Genomic DNA, 17,499 nt, shown 5'->3' on the forward strand with positions numbered 1-17,499 from the left:
CGTACCACTCCATGAGGCCAAATTACAACAGGCACGTGGATGGCTACGATAAACTTAAACCCTTTGGCCTGGCTCTGGGTGTATGGATTCTCGAGAAGAATAATGTGGCTGGCTTGTGGCGCAACAAACAACAATCCGTCTGTAATCGCGTGCAATCGGTTCTTGTCTCGTGACGTTTCTGGCGCAATGCATTGTGGGTTTTCGTGTATTGCAGAACAACAACAAGCCCGCGACGTGATCCTTTGCTAGGCATCCATTCTGTGTGGTAATCGTTGAAAATGGTACACTCGTGTTGTGTGAAAGACTGCCATTCTAGGTCCCATGATAGAAACGAATGCAAAAAGGATGGGATAGTTTTTTTTTTTAGCATTCCCGCCTGGATGAGATAGTTTTTTTTTTAGCATTCCCGCCTGGAAGAGAAGATATGGAACTCAGATGAGTTGACCAAGAGGCTTCGAATGGTTGCAGCGGTGAGAAGAAAGGCCATCACTTTTTATTCATCAACTGAAAACATGTCGGTCTGTTCCCTACATTTCCATAAAGGTAAGTAACTGGAAGTGTTAATGTTCTTCGGATGCTGATACTGACTGCATTTAAACGCTTATGGTGTGTGGTTGTGTTGTTTACTTTGGCTAACCACGCTAGTGTCTAAGAGAGGCTAACTGTAGCCCTACTGGCTAACTGTGCATAAGCAACAGGCGTTCACCGTATGGTACTAGTACACAAAAAACAGTTCAAAGGTAACAAAGTAAGGGTAGTAATGAAGATGTAACAGCACACAATGAATGATTATAAGTATGGGAGATGTGTTAGAAAAAAATGCAATATTTACCTCCCGCTTAGGCTACTGATATGCTTGACAAAGCACTCTGTGGAGGAGACTACAGATCTACTAAATCACCAGAAGAATCTTCTGCTTGTTTGTTATGCCTAATGATCAGTTAAACTTAAAAAAAAAAAAAGTCTGTTGCATACAAATCAGTGCCATATGAGGTCAGGTCCCACCAGTTTAGACACACTACAAAGCTTTAAAATCCATTTTAAGTTACTAATGTTAACCTGTTGTATGACTGATACGACTTTTATAATTTCAGGAAAACCAGCATATGAAATAAATGAGGCAGACCCTGACTGGGCACCATCCTTACGCCTGGGACACACATGTGTTCAGCCCACCAACGTGGACCGCTCTTCTAGGCGAAGTAGGCGTGAGAAATTGAGGATGGAGGAAGACGTTGGTGAGCTACAGGAGGAGCTGTCAGCGCCCTTTAGATGCTCCTTCTGACCTTCATGCGCCTGCGTTTGGACCTGCCTACACGACACATTGCACACATATTCCATGTTTCCCGTAAGACTGTGTATTGAGTGTTCAGTGGCATGGTGCCCTTTTTACATGCTAACTTGAGACGAGCAATTGTTTGGCCCAACAGAGAAACACTCTATAAAACAATGCCTCACGAGTTTGTTGAGTCCTTCAGACGCAGAGTTGCAGTGATTATTGAGTTTTTTGAAATTTTTACAGAGAAACCATCAAATCTTAAGGCGTGTGCGCAAATGTTTTCTAGTTACAAGCATAACTACACCATGAAATACCTAACTGGAATCACACCAAAGGGGGGAATTTGTTTGATGTCAAAAAGTTGGGGTGGTCGCACAAGTGACAAACATATCACCTTGAACAGTGCTTTTTTTAATAACCTTTTGCCCGGGGACATTGTCTTGACTGACAGAGGCTTTGATATTCAAGAACATGTGGGTATGTTATGTGCAGAGGTCAAACTCCCTTCTTTCACAAACGGTCGCTGTCAGTTAGCTGGTAGAGATGTGGAGGAGACAAGGAATATAGCACATTTGAGGATCCATGTTGAACAGGTAATTGGTAATCTTTGACAGAAGTATAAGATCCAACAGGAACTATATTAACTTGGTTCTGCCATGTGACGGCGAAGATTGCACATTGTTGGATAAGATTGTTTATGTATGCGGTGCCCTTACAAACCTTTGCCCAACTGTTGTGTAGTTTGTACTGTTATACCATTTACTATGCTAACCGTTTCAGCCTTTCAAACTTAGCTGTTATTGATATTTTGTATTTTGTTGTGACTTGATTGTATTTAATAAAACATTAAGTCATCTTGAATCCTATTCTTTGTAAGTACAGCATGTGTCAATACTGTATTATATATATATATATATATACACGCATAATAATGTTTATACAAAGGACGACAGTTAACTATTTTGGCCAGGTACTTTTAATGTTGCCAAATTGTCAGTTAAAACAAATCACAAACTACCAACCACCACTAACTTAAGTGGAGCACAGAGAGCAGAACCAACACATGTCTTTATCTGTTTCATGCGGTGTAGACCAACACAGGTTAAATAATAATGGGGCAGATCTCATTATCACACTCAACCATGTCATCTTTGGTCTCCAGACCACAGCAGAGGCACCATAACTGACGTCATAACTGATAAATACCGATCTCCCGCTTCCTTTTCAAGCTTCTCCACATAAGGAGTCTTGTCGTTCTTCTGGCTTTTTCCCATTTCGCGTGGCTGCTTACCCGCAAAATTGTCAACAAAACAAACGTGACCGGGGCGGATGTAATCCAGGTCACTGAGATACACGAAAGATGGCGGCTCAGGTGGTCGTGATGACGTAGGTGACAACAACCGATTATATTAATTGCGTCACGGGTCTTTGTGCCATCACAATGAGAATGCGAACAGACCTCGAACGGAAAATGGGACAATCGCAGCAATACATTGTACAGTGTAATTAACTCAATGCCATTGACGACGCTAGATGTCAAATCTATTGAAATGGGAGGGTTAGCAAAGGAATGGCTGTTCATTCTGTCACCCCACCTATTTTAAATGGATTATATGTCTGCTGGTGATATTTAAATTCACAGCTGAAGTTTGAAAAGAGCCACGTGGTCTAGCGTCGTCAATGGCATTGAGTTAATTGTTACTTTAAAAATTTCATAGGATGTTTCTCAAAACGTAATACAAAAAACATTGTAAATACAGTACATTAAAAATACCCAAATCCAGGTGAATTCTGGATTCCAAAGTCCATGTTTTGCTTGAAGACACCATATATGTCTTAAAATAAAGCTGACAATGTATTGGCACAAGTGTTGGCGAGTGGAACGTGAGTGTCAAGAACTCGATGCGTGGAAGGGCTGGTGGAAATGCTGCTAACCCTGTAGTGAACATCAGAACTTCTTCCAGGGAAACGGCTGCAACTTTCTCTGAAATAAGAATGGCAACAGTGCAGTAGATCATTTGATTGGCATGCATTACGCAATGCTTTCATTCCCAAAATAAAAATATATAATTAGGACATGTCAAGGAAATCTTATTAAGGCCTGGTATCCGAATGAATAATGTTAGCTTTCTCCGGTAAACGTATGTATCGTTTTACAGAGGTAAAGAAAGTCATACTGCACCGTTTTACTTACTCGAAGGACCTTCTGCATCATTGACATTAGAAAATTCTCGAAGCCTCTTGTCACAGCCGCTGCAAAAATTAGGTGAAGATTCCACCAACTGCTTTCCACAGGTCTGGCAATACATTATACTTCAAGAATTCAGTTGTGTTTTACGTATTTTTGGCCAAATGTTGAACCAAAAGCGAGCAGTAACTATCCCTGCTGGTCGGCGCCGTCTTGCAGTCGAGTCTTCCGTCTCGAGCGTACTGTTTCCGGTGGATTCGTCCAATCAGCGATGAGTTAACATTTTGACTGGTCCCTACCTTTTCCGGTTGGCCAAATGTAATTTCATTTCGGGCCGAAATGTAATGTCATTTCGGATTTGTCGTTGTGTTTTTCTTGATGTTATTTTGTTATGTGATTTGTCGTTGTGTTTTTTAATTTGTTTTTTTGTTTTGTGATTTGCAATTGTGTTTTTTAATTTGGCGTTGTGTTTTTTAATTTGTTTTTTTGTTATGTGATTTGCAATTGTGTTTTTTAATTTGGCGTTGTGTTTTTCAATTTGTTATTTTGTTATGTGATTTGTCGTTGTGTTTTTTAATTTGTTTTTTTGTTTTGTGATTTGCAATTGTGTTTTTTAATTTGGCGTTGTGTTTTTTAATTTGTTTTTTTGTGATGTGATTTGCAGTTGTGTTTTTTTATTTGGCGTTGTGTTTTTCAATTTGTTATTTTGTTATGTGATTTGCAGTTGTGTTTTTCTTAATGTTTTTTTGTTATGTGATTTGCAATTGTGTTTTTTAATTTGGCGTTGTGTTTTTTAATTTGTTATTTTGTTATGTGATTTGGCGTTTTGTTTTTTAATTTGTTATTTTGTTATGTGATTTGCAGTTGTGTTTTTTAATTTGCCGTTTTGTTTTTTAATTTGCCGTTGTGTTTTTTGATTTGCCGTTGTGTTTTTTGATTTGCCGTTGTGTTTTGCACTTCAGGGCCACCGTACCTTTTATCCTTTTTCCTTTATTTTTTTTTGTTTCTTCGGACAAAACTTAATCTCTTTTGTTGCTCTGCCATCTTTGCAGAATGTGCGCAAAAACGTTCGCATTGTCTTTATGACGAATGGGTAATGGGGGAAGTGACGTATGCTGTAAAGCAGCACATTTGTAGTTTTTTTGTGTGGCAGGGTTCCTGCCACCCTCCTCAAAGTTAATTAGTCCCAGTGAAAGCGATACAAACCCCCTCAGGCCATAACAGAGGTGTCATTCAACTAGTTGTCAGTATACAAATCATCACAAATGTTATGAAAAGATTTAATAAAGGTTGAAAAGTTCCTTAGAGGTGCTTTAACTGTAGGTAACCCGATATAAGGTAACTATTGCATCATTTCATAATCGGTCATCATCCATCAACAGTCTTTAAAAAATGGAATTTTCCATCTTTTAAAATGAAGTAGAAGAGTTGAGACACCAGTTGTTCCAGGTGGAAGCATTGGCAGTTCAGCAGGTGGGCCCTAGCCGCCTCAGGGGCTGAACTTCCGCCCACAAAACAATGAGCGAGAGAGTAAAGCAGCGACCCTGCTTCCTCACTTGGCTGTGCGTTGTCAGTTTCCTTACAGGTTAGTCCAAATGCTGAAGGCTGTTGATCAAATCTTTATAAAACTTTATCCTGACAGAATTTTGAAGAAATCATGTTGAACTGTAAACATTCAAAATTCCTCAGTAACTGCCCCCATAGCAGTTGACATTTAGTTTGTGTTCCTTTCACCTAAATATAATCTGTCAGGTATATTCATCGGCTACTTCTACCTCGATGTTGATAATAAGAGACAACATTACTGCATTATAGCAAGTATTGTTATTGCTTGAATTTAGCTGTCTTAGGTAGCAGTCTTTCCTGGTCAAGCTTTGTCTAAAAAGGAGTTGGTGTCAAGATAAATAATCCGAAAATGATTCATATTTTGAGTTCTGAGTGTAAATATTTTTGTTTTCTAGGAGATTTGATTGCAGAGTAACAATTAGCAAACATTGCCTTTTTAGAGTGCTGCTAAAGTTGGTTAGGCTTCTTAAGTTATTACTAGTGTGTTCAAAAATTAAATAGCTATTTGAAGTAGGAGTACGACTACAACTACTTTCATCTTCCATTTTAACCCCCAATCTTCACCCTACAGACCACCAATCATCTCATCCACTTTTCATTCTTTCAGTTTTATTTCTCTCACAGGGTCTGCTTTTCACACTCTCCCTCTCCGCTTTCTCCGTCTCCCTCCCGTCCCTAAGCACTACCTCTCGCCTCTCATCCCCACTGCACTGCCTGCGCAGCACCCATGGGAGCAGGTGGAAGAGAGATGACGCTTTGCTTTGATTGCTGCTTGGCTGCGGGCATTCCTGGGGCATGAGGCCCGCGCCGCTTCAGTCTGCTGGATGTGCTAGTAAATAATCCCGACTGGGGAAAGAACAGAGAAGCTCTGGAGGGGAAGAAGGAAGGACGTAAAGGAGGAAGGGAGAGGGCGCACGTGCGTAAGATCTCTCTGATTGCAAGTACTGTGATATCAGACACCTTGACAATCAAGTCACATCTCTGATTTTGATTGGTCGGTCTGGGAAAAAACGGACTGCTGACTTGTGACTTATGCAAAAATGGCCTTTCAGCCCAAAAAGTTGGGCTTTTTTCTGCAGGATAAGCAATGTCATTTTATACCTCACAAATATACACTTTTAAAGAAGGCTTTTACAATTCAATCACATTATTAAACTTTTCCCAGGTGTCATAGTCTTGGAAAACACCTTTATTATGTGCACACCAGCAAAACAAATCTTGTTTATTATTAACGTGAAAAGACACATTTCCTTTTCCATTTTCATTTTCCCATAAGAATACATTATAATTTCATTAATTTGTTCCACAGCCTGAAAACCTACACTAAATCCTTTATAAATACTGCTGTTACTATTGCAAATAGCAATTACAAAGAGCAAAACAAATAAATGCAGAATAATGATAATATAATAATAGTAATAATAATAATACCTGTAATAATGTAACGAATCGGGTTCTAATGTGGCGGGCTTTTTTTTTTTTTTTGCTGTACCTGAATGCACCACCTGGCTAACGTGACGGTGAGCAAGAGAGGGCGGTTCTATTTTACTTTCTGTTTTGATGCTGGCGTCAGTGTTGCACAAGTTGATGGAAAAAATGATTAGAAACCTGATGAAGGTGGCAATTTCTTTGGCGATGTTACCTCAATAAGAATTGTCACCTTACAGGGCAACTGAAGAGCTTTTCGGATTTCACTCTTAAGTGTTTTACTCAGTTGAATTGCATCATTCGCTGTCTCAAAAAGTCACATAAAAAAAAAAAAAAAAAATTGACAGTGTAGTTTTTGAGTTATGGCCATAGCAACACCATAGCAACGAGGGACGCGCCGTCCTGCCGACTGCTACCTCATGACGTAATTTCCAGGAAGCCTTGCCACCACTCTGAACACGGAAATATAGCACCACGCTATCCTCGCCAAATATTGCAAACATTTTCTGGGTTTTACTTGCGGGATTCGTCATGGCATCTCGATGTGTAGCGATGAATTGCTCACAGGAAGACTCGAGACTCTAGGAGTGGTTACTGTAATGCGTCCATTTCATTTCAATAAAGCGTCATAAACAAACGCTCCCGTCAGGGGAGAAATTTTTTGGCACAACAACGGCCGAGATCGACATTCTACGGCCCTATTGTCGACCCAGTTCATGGATGCACACACCATTCATATATTTTGCTATCATTTACATCTTCATTTCAATGGAGTGGGGAGAACAAGTATTTGATACACTGCCGATTTTGCTGGTTTTCCCACTTGCAAAGCATGTAGAGGTCTGTAATTTGTATCATCAGTTCTCTTGAACTGTGAGGGACGGAATCTAATACAAAAAAAACAGAAAATCACAGTGTGTGATTTTTAAATAATAAATTTGCATTTAATTGCATGAAATAAGTATTTGATACATCACAAAAATCGAACTTAATATTTGGGACAGAAACCTTTGTTTGCTATTACAGATACCAAACGTTTCCTGTAGTCCTTGACAAGGTTTGCACACACTGCAGCAGGGATTTTGGCCCACTCCTCCATGCAGCTCTTCTCCAGAGCCTTCAGGTTTCGGGGCTGCTGCCGGGCAACATGGACTTTCAGCTCCCTCCATAGATTTCCTATCGGGTTCAGATCTGGTGACTGGCTAGGCTACTCCAGGACCTTAAGATGCTTCTTACGGAGCCACTCTTTAGTTGCCTTGGCTGTGTGCTTTGGGTCGTTGTCATGCTGGAAGACCCAGCCACAACCTATCTTCAGGGCTCTCACTGAAAGAAGGAGGTTGTCAGCCAAGATCTGGCGATACATAGCCCCATCCATCCTCCCCTCAATACGGTGCAGTCGTCCTGTACCCTTGGCAGAGAAGCAGCCCTAAAAAATGATGTTTCCTCCTCCATGTTTCACGGTTGGGATGGTGTTCTTGGGGTTGTACTCATCCTTCTTTTTCCTCCAAACACAACGAGCCGAGTTTAGACCAAAAAGTTCAATTTTGGTCTAATCCGACCACATGACCTTCTCCCATTGCTCCTCTGGATTATCCAGATGGTCAGTGGCAAACTTCAGACGTGTCTGGACATGCACTGGCTTCATCAGCGGGACCTTGCGTGCGCTGTAGGATTTTAATCCATGACGGCGTAATGTGTTTCCGATGGTTTTCTTTGAGACTGTAGTTCCAGCTCTCTTCAGGTCATTGACCAGGTCCTGCCGTGTAGTTCTGGGCTGATCCCTCACCTTCCTCATGATCAATGATGCCCCACGGCATGGAGCCCCGAAATGAGGCAGATTGACCGTCAACTTGAACTTCTTCCATTTTCTAATAATCGCTCCAACAGTTGTTACCTTCTCACCAAGCTGCTTGCTTATTTTCCTGTAGCCCATTCCAGCCTTGTGCAGGTCTATTATTTTATCCCTGATGTCCTTACACAGCTCTTTGGTCTTGGCCATTGTGGAGAGGTTGGAGTTTGTTTGTTTGACTATGTGAACAGGTGTCTTTTATACAGGTAACAAGTTCAAACAGGTGCAGTTACTTCCGGTAATGAGTGGAGAACAGGAGGGGTTCTTAAAAAAGAACTAAGAGCCGAAATATTTACTAGTTGGTAATGTCCTCCACCTGCACTAACCTTTTTGGATCAGTGTGGATTTCTCTCACAAGAAAATCAGCCGTGCGTCCATCTACGGGCAAAAAAGAGAAACTGCGGTGCTGTCAAAAATTGTATTTCGAGCATGTCGTCGGATGTAGAGACAAATGGCGTGTCAAATTTTACGTCAAATGTCGAAAAGATCGTGTGTTGAAGCGATCGTATGTCGAGGTACCACTGTATTTCCGGGAAATAGGTCAAATAGACATTGTCAGACATGCCAGTACTATTTTAGCAATTCAAATGTGAGTATCACAGATAGTGCTGCCTATTCCTCACGCATTGACTACCGACTGTAGAATACCTGGCTATTGGAGAAACAAGCTTTAATGGACTCAGGAAGTGAGGTGAGCTTCATCTGAGTCACAGACAGAGAAAGAGAGACGGACTGAACAACTACAAAAACTTTAAGGAGTGTGTGCTTATTTTCCTAGCTTTTATTTTATTTATTTATTTTAAATATCAGCTTCCATGTATCGCACGCCCTTAGTGTGACTGACATCACATTTGTCACACAATCATATCTGCCCTTCTAAGCGGTGTAATTTTTTGGGATTTCAACATTATTCCTCCATTATTAGAGATCTAAGAAATGTGTGCTTTTCATACCTTAGTACTTTGCAGCTGTATTTCACATGAAGGTCAATTATACTAACTGTTGTTTATTCCTTATATAAAAGTACTCTGACACTCTGGCAAAAATAAGGATTAAGAAATACCGTACACTGAATATCAACTTGTCACACTGTTTTTATATTCGATGACTTTTCCGAGCTCTGTCTTAACTATTTCAATGACAATTATGTTTTTTAGATTTTGTCTTTTTTTTTTGGTTGCAAATGAAAAAAAAATCTGCCAAAATATCTACTTTATTTTAGAAAGTACACTCACTTGCCACTTTACGTACACCTGTACAATGAGTAGCCTACCATAGCTGTCTAAAAACAACACTATTGATGTAGTGTCACTGTACGGTCCTGGTTTATTGGACCCATTTGCAGAATGAGTTCATAATATCCTTCATGACAGGTCCTTGCTCCTGCCTCTCCATGGAGACCTTTCTGCTGTGTGACAAGTGTAATTTACACCTGTAGCCACAAATAACTGACAATTAAATATAAATCTTACACAAAGGAAACCCTTAATAACATTGCAGTTAAAATTACTGTTAGCTTGCCCTTTTTAAATACTTAATGAAGGTGAAGCTATAATTTGGATATGAGCTCCGTTTGTCTTACTACTTATTGGGCATGCTGTTGGAATAATGACAATGTTAGATGTATTATTTATATGTATTTTGCATGACTAAATTGGATGGATTTTTAGAGACAAGTCTAAATACAATACATTTTGTTCTCCTAATCTCTTGAAGCATGCGAGACCAGTGTAAATACAGAAGTATTGTCTTTCTCTCCTCCAGTAAGCTTTTTGTTTTGCCAAATATGACCTAAACATCAGGTTGTAGACGTAAAAAATTTGAAAAAGTATACTGTACCCGAGATGGCCCATAATTAGCTGGGATAGGCTCGAGGACCCCCCTTAACCCTCTTGAGGATGAGTGGTACAGATGATGAATGGATGAATACGCTACCCAATTTTTACTTTACAGATTAAATACACTGAGCCATGTTTGATAGACCCTGCCCTTGACCTTGATGACAAAAACATATCCATACCAAGCTCCACATGGACATTTTTCATCCCGCAAGAATTCAGTACATTCTACAGGCGTCACCTCAATCATAGGACCTGCTGGCCCTGAGAAAAGCAAATGTGAGCCACAAGTGAGAAGTGTCATCAGATGAGCTGCTGCTGACATCTCATCAGCTCACACAAACTTCAACTTTGCCTCTCGCAGACAGAAAAGGTCACCAGCGCCGCGAGGTTTCTCAGGCTCACATTTTCACTCCCACATCTCTTCTTCTTCTGAATCCGTACAATTTTGATTTGTATAATACATCCTGTTCTTGTCATTAAAGCAGTGTAGGATAATTGCCGCCAGGTGGCATTTATCAAGCGGAATGTTAGTGTTCACTGCAAATGATTTAAGGCTAATTAAAAAACAATAACATAAAAATATAATATTATTGTGGAGGGAGACCACAACATACTTTATTTAAAGTAAGACAGGGACGTTAAATAGTACCATAACATGTTATTACATACAGCGCAAAAAAAATGTCTACTTGTTTATAAGCAAGCTCATCTAACAACCTATTTAACCTGCGAGTAGCAGCAACATGCCATACTGCATTACTTATACAAAAAAGAAGAGGAGCTAGCTGATATCTGCTAACTACAATGTGCTGGTGATTTCTTGCCAGCTGTTCTTGTCATTTCTATTTCTGAAAAGATTTGAACCACATATTCTACATACCGCTTGTATAGTCCATTTAAACCAGTTCCAAACGTTTGTCAGATCCTATTTATTTATAATATACTGTATTTTTTTCTTCACACATGACACTTCACTAGTTAAAAAAAAAAGAAAAAAAATCTGGAGTCTTAAATCTATAAAGCATAATTTACAGAATACGCCTATTTAATATGGCCATATCACTCTATCCACTCCATATACACAATCTGGCACCTAATATGATAATACCGTATTGGCCCGAATATAAGACGGCCCTGATTATAAGATGACCCCCTCTTTTTCAAGACTCAAGTTTGAAAAAAAGACTTTTTGAACACTAAATTAATTTTTCAACAGAAAATAATTACAGTACACCTGAAAAAAAGCATGTTATTTTGCCTCATTCAAATTTTAATATCTGAACATTTAAATATGTAAACCAAAGTGCAATCACATTCGTGAATGAATGACTTCTGGTTTTTGAAATGTAATTGAACCAATATATTGTGATAAAACAACAAAATTGCAATAACTGCATCAACCATCAAAGTGAAGTCTAACTGTAACTGTAGTCTTGAAACAAATCTGAATAAGGAAAAACATTGCAATAAAATAATGCAAACTGATTAAACTTGAGAGTAGCTGAGATCTGTCATGACAGAACATAACTCCTCAAGTTCAGCATTCGCTTCAACGATATCTGGGGCCATCTAGCGTCGTGAATGGGTATAATGTCTAGACCGCGAATATAAGACGACCCACACTTTTTCAGTCTTATTTCAATGCAAAAAAACACCGTCTTATATTCGGCCAATATGGTATTTAGACGTAACTTTGGCTGTGATGAGCATATGAATTGATACTTCCTCGAAGCACTTTCGGGAGATATGCTGTGTTCATGTGTATCAGGAGATCTGACTTCCCAAATTGGAAAATCGTTCTGATGTGTTATGAAGTCGTCATGTGAGATAAAAACATGGTTGCTAACTTGCTACAAAGAAGAGTAACCTATTTTAATGCTCTAACGATACAGTACAAGTTGAGTGACTGTTGGTTTAGCGCTTTTTATAGACCCCATGATGTAATAGAGAGTTTTTTTTTTTTTTTCCAATTACTCCAACAATATGAGAATGCAGCCTCAATATTACGGTTTGTGTGCTCATTTTACAGTTGACTGTGCAAATGACATCTTCCCACCTGCTTTACAGGTTGTTGCAAGATAAGATACCCATCCTTGTTGTTTGACCTCTGTGTTGATGTTTAGTTGCCTTTTCCCATGAATTGTAAATTTAAATGGTTCAACTTTACTTTTTACGTATCAGGCAGTGAAGTAGCAGATTAGCTGCCGTCTTTTAGCTAACTGGCTATGAATACAATGACGATTAAATGTGATTTGATCGAGAGGCTCTCACTCAAGAGCTTTGTCTAATATTGTATTAATATGGTATGTGGTATTTGAACTGTATCAATACTGATGCTATTTATTGCTATTTGCTTATATGACCAACATGAATAGAATCAATCTGAATTAATCAATTGCCTATCTTTCTGATACAACATCTAACAATTTTGTACGTGTGCTCATCATAATTTCCAGCTGTTTTACAAGCATTTTATTTGTTACTACAGACCCTGTAATCTGTAACAAGATGTATTATTTCTTATTTCTATTTGTCTTATACGGCATCATTCTTGCAAATGGATATTAGAAAGTTATTTGCTCGCAGCAAGGATAAATCAGCAAGGAGGAATGAGAGCGATAAGTTAGGTAACCCACCTAGGCAACATAAACCACTTTTAAGTCAAAACCTACCAGTTACGAAACACTGGTTAATTGCATAACAGTTACAGTAATATAGCTCCATTTCTGTCCATACAAAGTAGATCAGCAGAGTGTAGGAAGAGGTGAAGGAGAGATGGAAGTTGATGAGCAGAGGTGAATTGACTATCAACAAGGGATGCCCCAATTTTGATTTTGAATGCTGATGGCTAACAAACAAAGAAACAAAAAAAAAAAAACATCACTCTTTTACAGAAACTCGTAGTTTGGTTTGATTATGTATGGTTTAAAGCGCTATTTCTGACTTTTTATGATAGATAAGTGCTAAAAACTACTAATTCTAATAATACCTAATACTATATTATATTGGGTTGAGTGACGCCCCTGCTCGAGAGTCATGGTATACATAGCTTTGTCATTTTTGGTGGTGAACCCACAATATAGGAATTTTCTTAGCATGTGTCTAGTATCACCTGCTATACACCCATGTCAATGGATCATTTGTAGTTTTTAAATAGAAAACAAAATTGTATTTTGTGATTTATAATTGTATCATTGCCCAACATCAGCAGGCATAGGCTCCAATACACAAAATAGGAACAACATGAAGCCCAAAGGTATGTGAATCCAACCCCCTGCTTTCCCTTGATGTATTGTAAATAATTGATTAAACAAATGAAATGAAAGGGATTGTCCTGCTGCGCTGCTAATATCTGGCATGCAGTGGCACCATGCTGTCAGACAAAGATATTGCCCTTTGTATTTTATAAGAAAACTAAATGTGTGGTTAATCTTTTGCACAGCACTTTTAATACAGCCAATTCTAAGACGTTGGTCAAAATTCCCATCGACATTAGGAGGGAAAACTGTCATTGTAAAGCCTAAATCAGAAGAATATATGAGTCAGCGCCGGTGAGCTGTGGGTTCCCTTTATGAGCCCATTGTCTTTATCAGCCAGGTGTTAGGTTTTTACTCACCCTTCATCTTTTACCTCTTTGTGTCGAAAAAAGCTTTCCTCACCAATTGGAATTATGTGAGTTTCTTATTTGAATGCATATTGCCTAAAGCGATCCAAATGTTTAGAACCCATTGTCTTATCACAGAAGCTATAGCAGTCAACCCCTTTAAGACCTATTTTGCGGAATGACGCTAGTCAATTGCTTTTGTATGAAATGCCATCAATCATATCACCATTCTAAGTGTCCTCCCCTGTCGTAGCTATTCCTATTCGCATAACTGAAGTCGTCCAAACTTCATATTAATAGAAAAAAACAAATGCAAATTTGGGTAAGGAATCGATATTTCATAGGTATGCTGTAAAACGGTGTTGTCCAAACGACCGTAATTTGTTTACTATTGAACAAGCCAAAATTGGGGTCCAATCCTAATTAGTGTATCTAAATAGGAAATTATCAAGAATAGAATAAAAAAAACTGGTCATAAACTGGATTTTGTTTTCCAGACTGCATCAGTAGCAGCTGTACTGATTATACCTTACCTGTTGTTGCACTTGTTACATTTTCCAGGCTCAACCACAATCTTTTTTTCTGGCATATAAAAGTTTATATTTTCAGTGTGGATGTGGCAATAGGCTACAATCAGTGTAAAAAACTGGTCAGTTGACGTGAAACTACTGGTAATTTGTTAACCCAATATGAAGCAATTATCAGAGAATCCCAACATTTGAAAAATAAGGTCCTAATGAAGCCTTTTTTTCAAATTTGTTAAAAGAAAAGTCAAAATGAATATGTGTAATAAGTGCTCAGATATCTATAACCCTTGCTAAATCCTGTTTGTTTTTTTCATAGAACCTGCAGATGCATCTGTTGACTTGCAGCCATCATTTTTTTTTTTTTTTTTCAAAAAGAAATGTCAAAATTCTGAATTAGTCTCAAAATCATGAAATTTTAGGTGTATCAAATGTGATACGTTTGGCAATATATTAACTAAGTTCAAGATCCCTAATTACAGTGGGGCAAATAAGTATTTAGTCAACCACTAATTGTGCAATTAGAGATCTTGCATAGAGTGGAGTGGAGTGCATCAGTGGTCTTGTATGTCTTCCATTTTTTAATAATTGCTCCCACAGTTGCTTTCTTTACACCAAGCATTTTACCTATTGCAGATTCAGTCTTCCCAGTCTGGTGCAGGTCTACAATTTTGTCTCTGGTGTCCTTCTACAGCTCTTTGGACTTGGCCATAGTTGAGTTTGGAGTGTGACTGACTGAGATTGTGGACAGGTGTCTTTTATACCGATAATGAGTTAAAACAGGTGCCATTAATACAGGTAACGAGTGGAGCCTTGTTAAACCCCCTTAGAAGAAGTTAGACCTCTTTGACAGCCAGAAATCTTGCTTGTTTGTAGGTGACCAAATACTTATTTTCCACTCTAATTTGGAAATGAATTCACTGAAAATCAAACAATGTGAGTTTCTGTTTTTTTTCCATATTCTGTCTCTCATGGTTGAGGTTTACCCATGTTGACAATTACAGGCCTCTCTAAGCTTTTCAAGTAGGAGAACTTGCACAATTGGTGATTAACTAAATACTTATTTTCCCCACTGTATGTCGTCCAAATGATTAAACTGTCCCTTTTGCAAATGCAGTTAGTGCAGTACATTTCAGCAAACCTCAGACAGAATAGAACATGTTATAGGTTTTGGCATTGGATACTCTACACATTATCAAACATCTACTCTGGCTAACCACTTAAAATTTAATTCACAACTGTGACTGGTGTGTCAGGCTGTCAGCATTCTAAATCAGTGTAAATAAAAATATGGCCATAACAATATTAAATGGATTAGCATGGGTATTCCCAGCTCAGCTCATACATTGTGATTTACAGATATGATTGAAGAACTGCATCCATAAAATTGTCTTCTATCACAGTTTACTTAATTAAGTGAACACTTTTAAAAGGGGATTTGCATAAGCTAAGAAGCAAAGAGTAAATCAAAAGACTTGAAACATTACACCCAAGGAAGTGGTGGGGACACTTGTCGTCTTATTTCAGGTTCTGGGTCAGTTTTAAACAATTACCTCACATCTAATACTGCTGCTGCCAAATGATCTGTTATGTGTTTCTGTGCCTTAGAAGCTTCTATAGACAAGCAGTAAAATAAGAATTATGACCTACATTTCAGCATGGGGCAGTTACTTTGGAGAAGTTAGTTTATATGCTTATAGTCCAAGAAGTCACACACTTTGAGTATATTAAATGATGAGCACATCAATAATAGAACTATATTTGGCACTCCTTTCTTACTCATTTGAAACTGATTTAGCCATTTATCAAGCTTTTTGTCCTTTTTTTATTTGCAAAGTTGGACACTTACTGGTGCGTTGACAAAATGTACAGACCAATGATATGAGCACAGCCTTCTTACGTGACCCTACTCACTCAAGTCTGTGCCATCATGAGAAAAAAAGATTTTTAAATGAACGGAAGTAAGACAGCATAACCTCCAGGGAGGACAAGTTAAAGCTCAATGTTATGGAAGGACAAACTAGAGCTCCCTTTTGTGGCAGGACAAGCAAGCAACAAGTTAGTTAAATTAGTTGTGCTGAATATGGGATTTTTTATTTGTCTTGAAGACTTAAAGTGCATGTGACACGAAAAAGCATGTTTATTTCATAATACACGTGGTATTTTACGCTCCTGAATGATATGGACCGCTTGGATGTGTGTGGAAGCGATCGCTATAATTATTTAGTTTTTTGAATCCTGCGCCATGAAAATGAGTGACTTCCGCCTTCGGTCTTGCATTGAGGAGGAGGGCGCTGTGACGTGTACGGTTGAAGGCGTCCTCTTCACTTTCCAGCCGTACTGTTGTCTATGAGGACCAAGGATTCAGCTGATTTTGCGGATTAATACGTTTATTTTTCGCATCTCGCCAGCCAAACGACTGCAGAAAAATCTTGCTGTATGAGGGAGAGGCGTGTGCGCCTTTTTGGAGTTTGAAAAGGTTCCTATTCACTGTGGATATTGGGCAAAACAAGCCCAACTACTGTCGGACCATTGGACTTACGAGGAAGTGAGTAAACATCTTGTTTTGTATTATGTGAAATACGAATACAGCGATTACAAAGTTAACACTACAAACTTTCTTTAAATAAAGGACTACTTACGCTTGATCATTGATAGGCATGTAAAAACCTCATGCACATTAGCTGCACGTTAGCTGCACAACAACTGCAGCCGCCCTCCTCCAGGGAACGAGCTGTAAATTGCTCTCCACCGGGCGGTTTGCCGGTCCGCGAAGACAATCGACAACCCAGTCGTCATGTCAAATAATCCGGGCTAGTTATGTATGATTTTCCGCTTCGAAGACTTTGACACATCACTCGGTTCGGGTTAGCTTGTCGGCTAGCTGTCACGCCTCTTGGTTTGTTTACATTCTCCGAAGCCGGGGAAGGGAAATGACATATGTCCGATTTAGGTGTCATAAAATATCGTTCGGGAGGTGCGACAGTAAACGTGAAGTCGACAGTTTTGACCATTATGGAGTAATTTTGCCATGTCGTCCTGAATAAGTGCATTTTTATGATTTCATATTCCATTTAGCACAAGACTGTTATTTGTCATGACCATGCCATTTATTTAACAATTGGGGAAAATGGTAAATGGTGTTATACTTATATAGCGCTTTTCCACCTTTCAAGGTGCTCAAAGCGCTTTACACTATCTCGCCATCTACCTACTGGTG

The 17,499-nt window shown here is 38.9% G+C and overlaps 1 long non-coding RNA gene across 1 annotated transcript; it reads left to right on the forward strand.

Annotated features, from left to right (window-relative positions):
* Window positions 1-233: 233 nt before the first annotated feature.
* On the forward strand, window positions 234-1,521 carry LOC130916721 (uncharacterized). The gene is made up of 3 exons (XR_009063338.1): window positions 234-353; window positions 390-543; window positions 1,095-1,521. It is a non-coding gene; the product is annotated as an uncharacterized LOC130916721 (long non-coding RNA).
* The last annotated feature ends 15,978 nt before the right edge of the window (window positions 1,522-17,499 follow it).

The sequence above is a fragment of the Corythoichthys intestinalis genome, chromosome 1, assembly GCF_030265065.1.
Source record: "Corythoichthys intestinalis isolate RoL2023-P3 chromosome 1, ASM3026506v1, whole genome shotgun sequence".
In the NCBI taxonomy this organism is placed as follows: Eukaryota; Metazoa; Chordata; class Actinopteri; order Syngnathiformes; family Syngnathidae; genus Corythoichthys; species Corythoichthys intestinalis.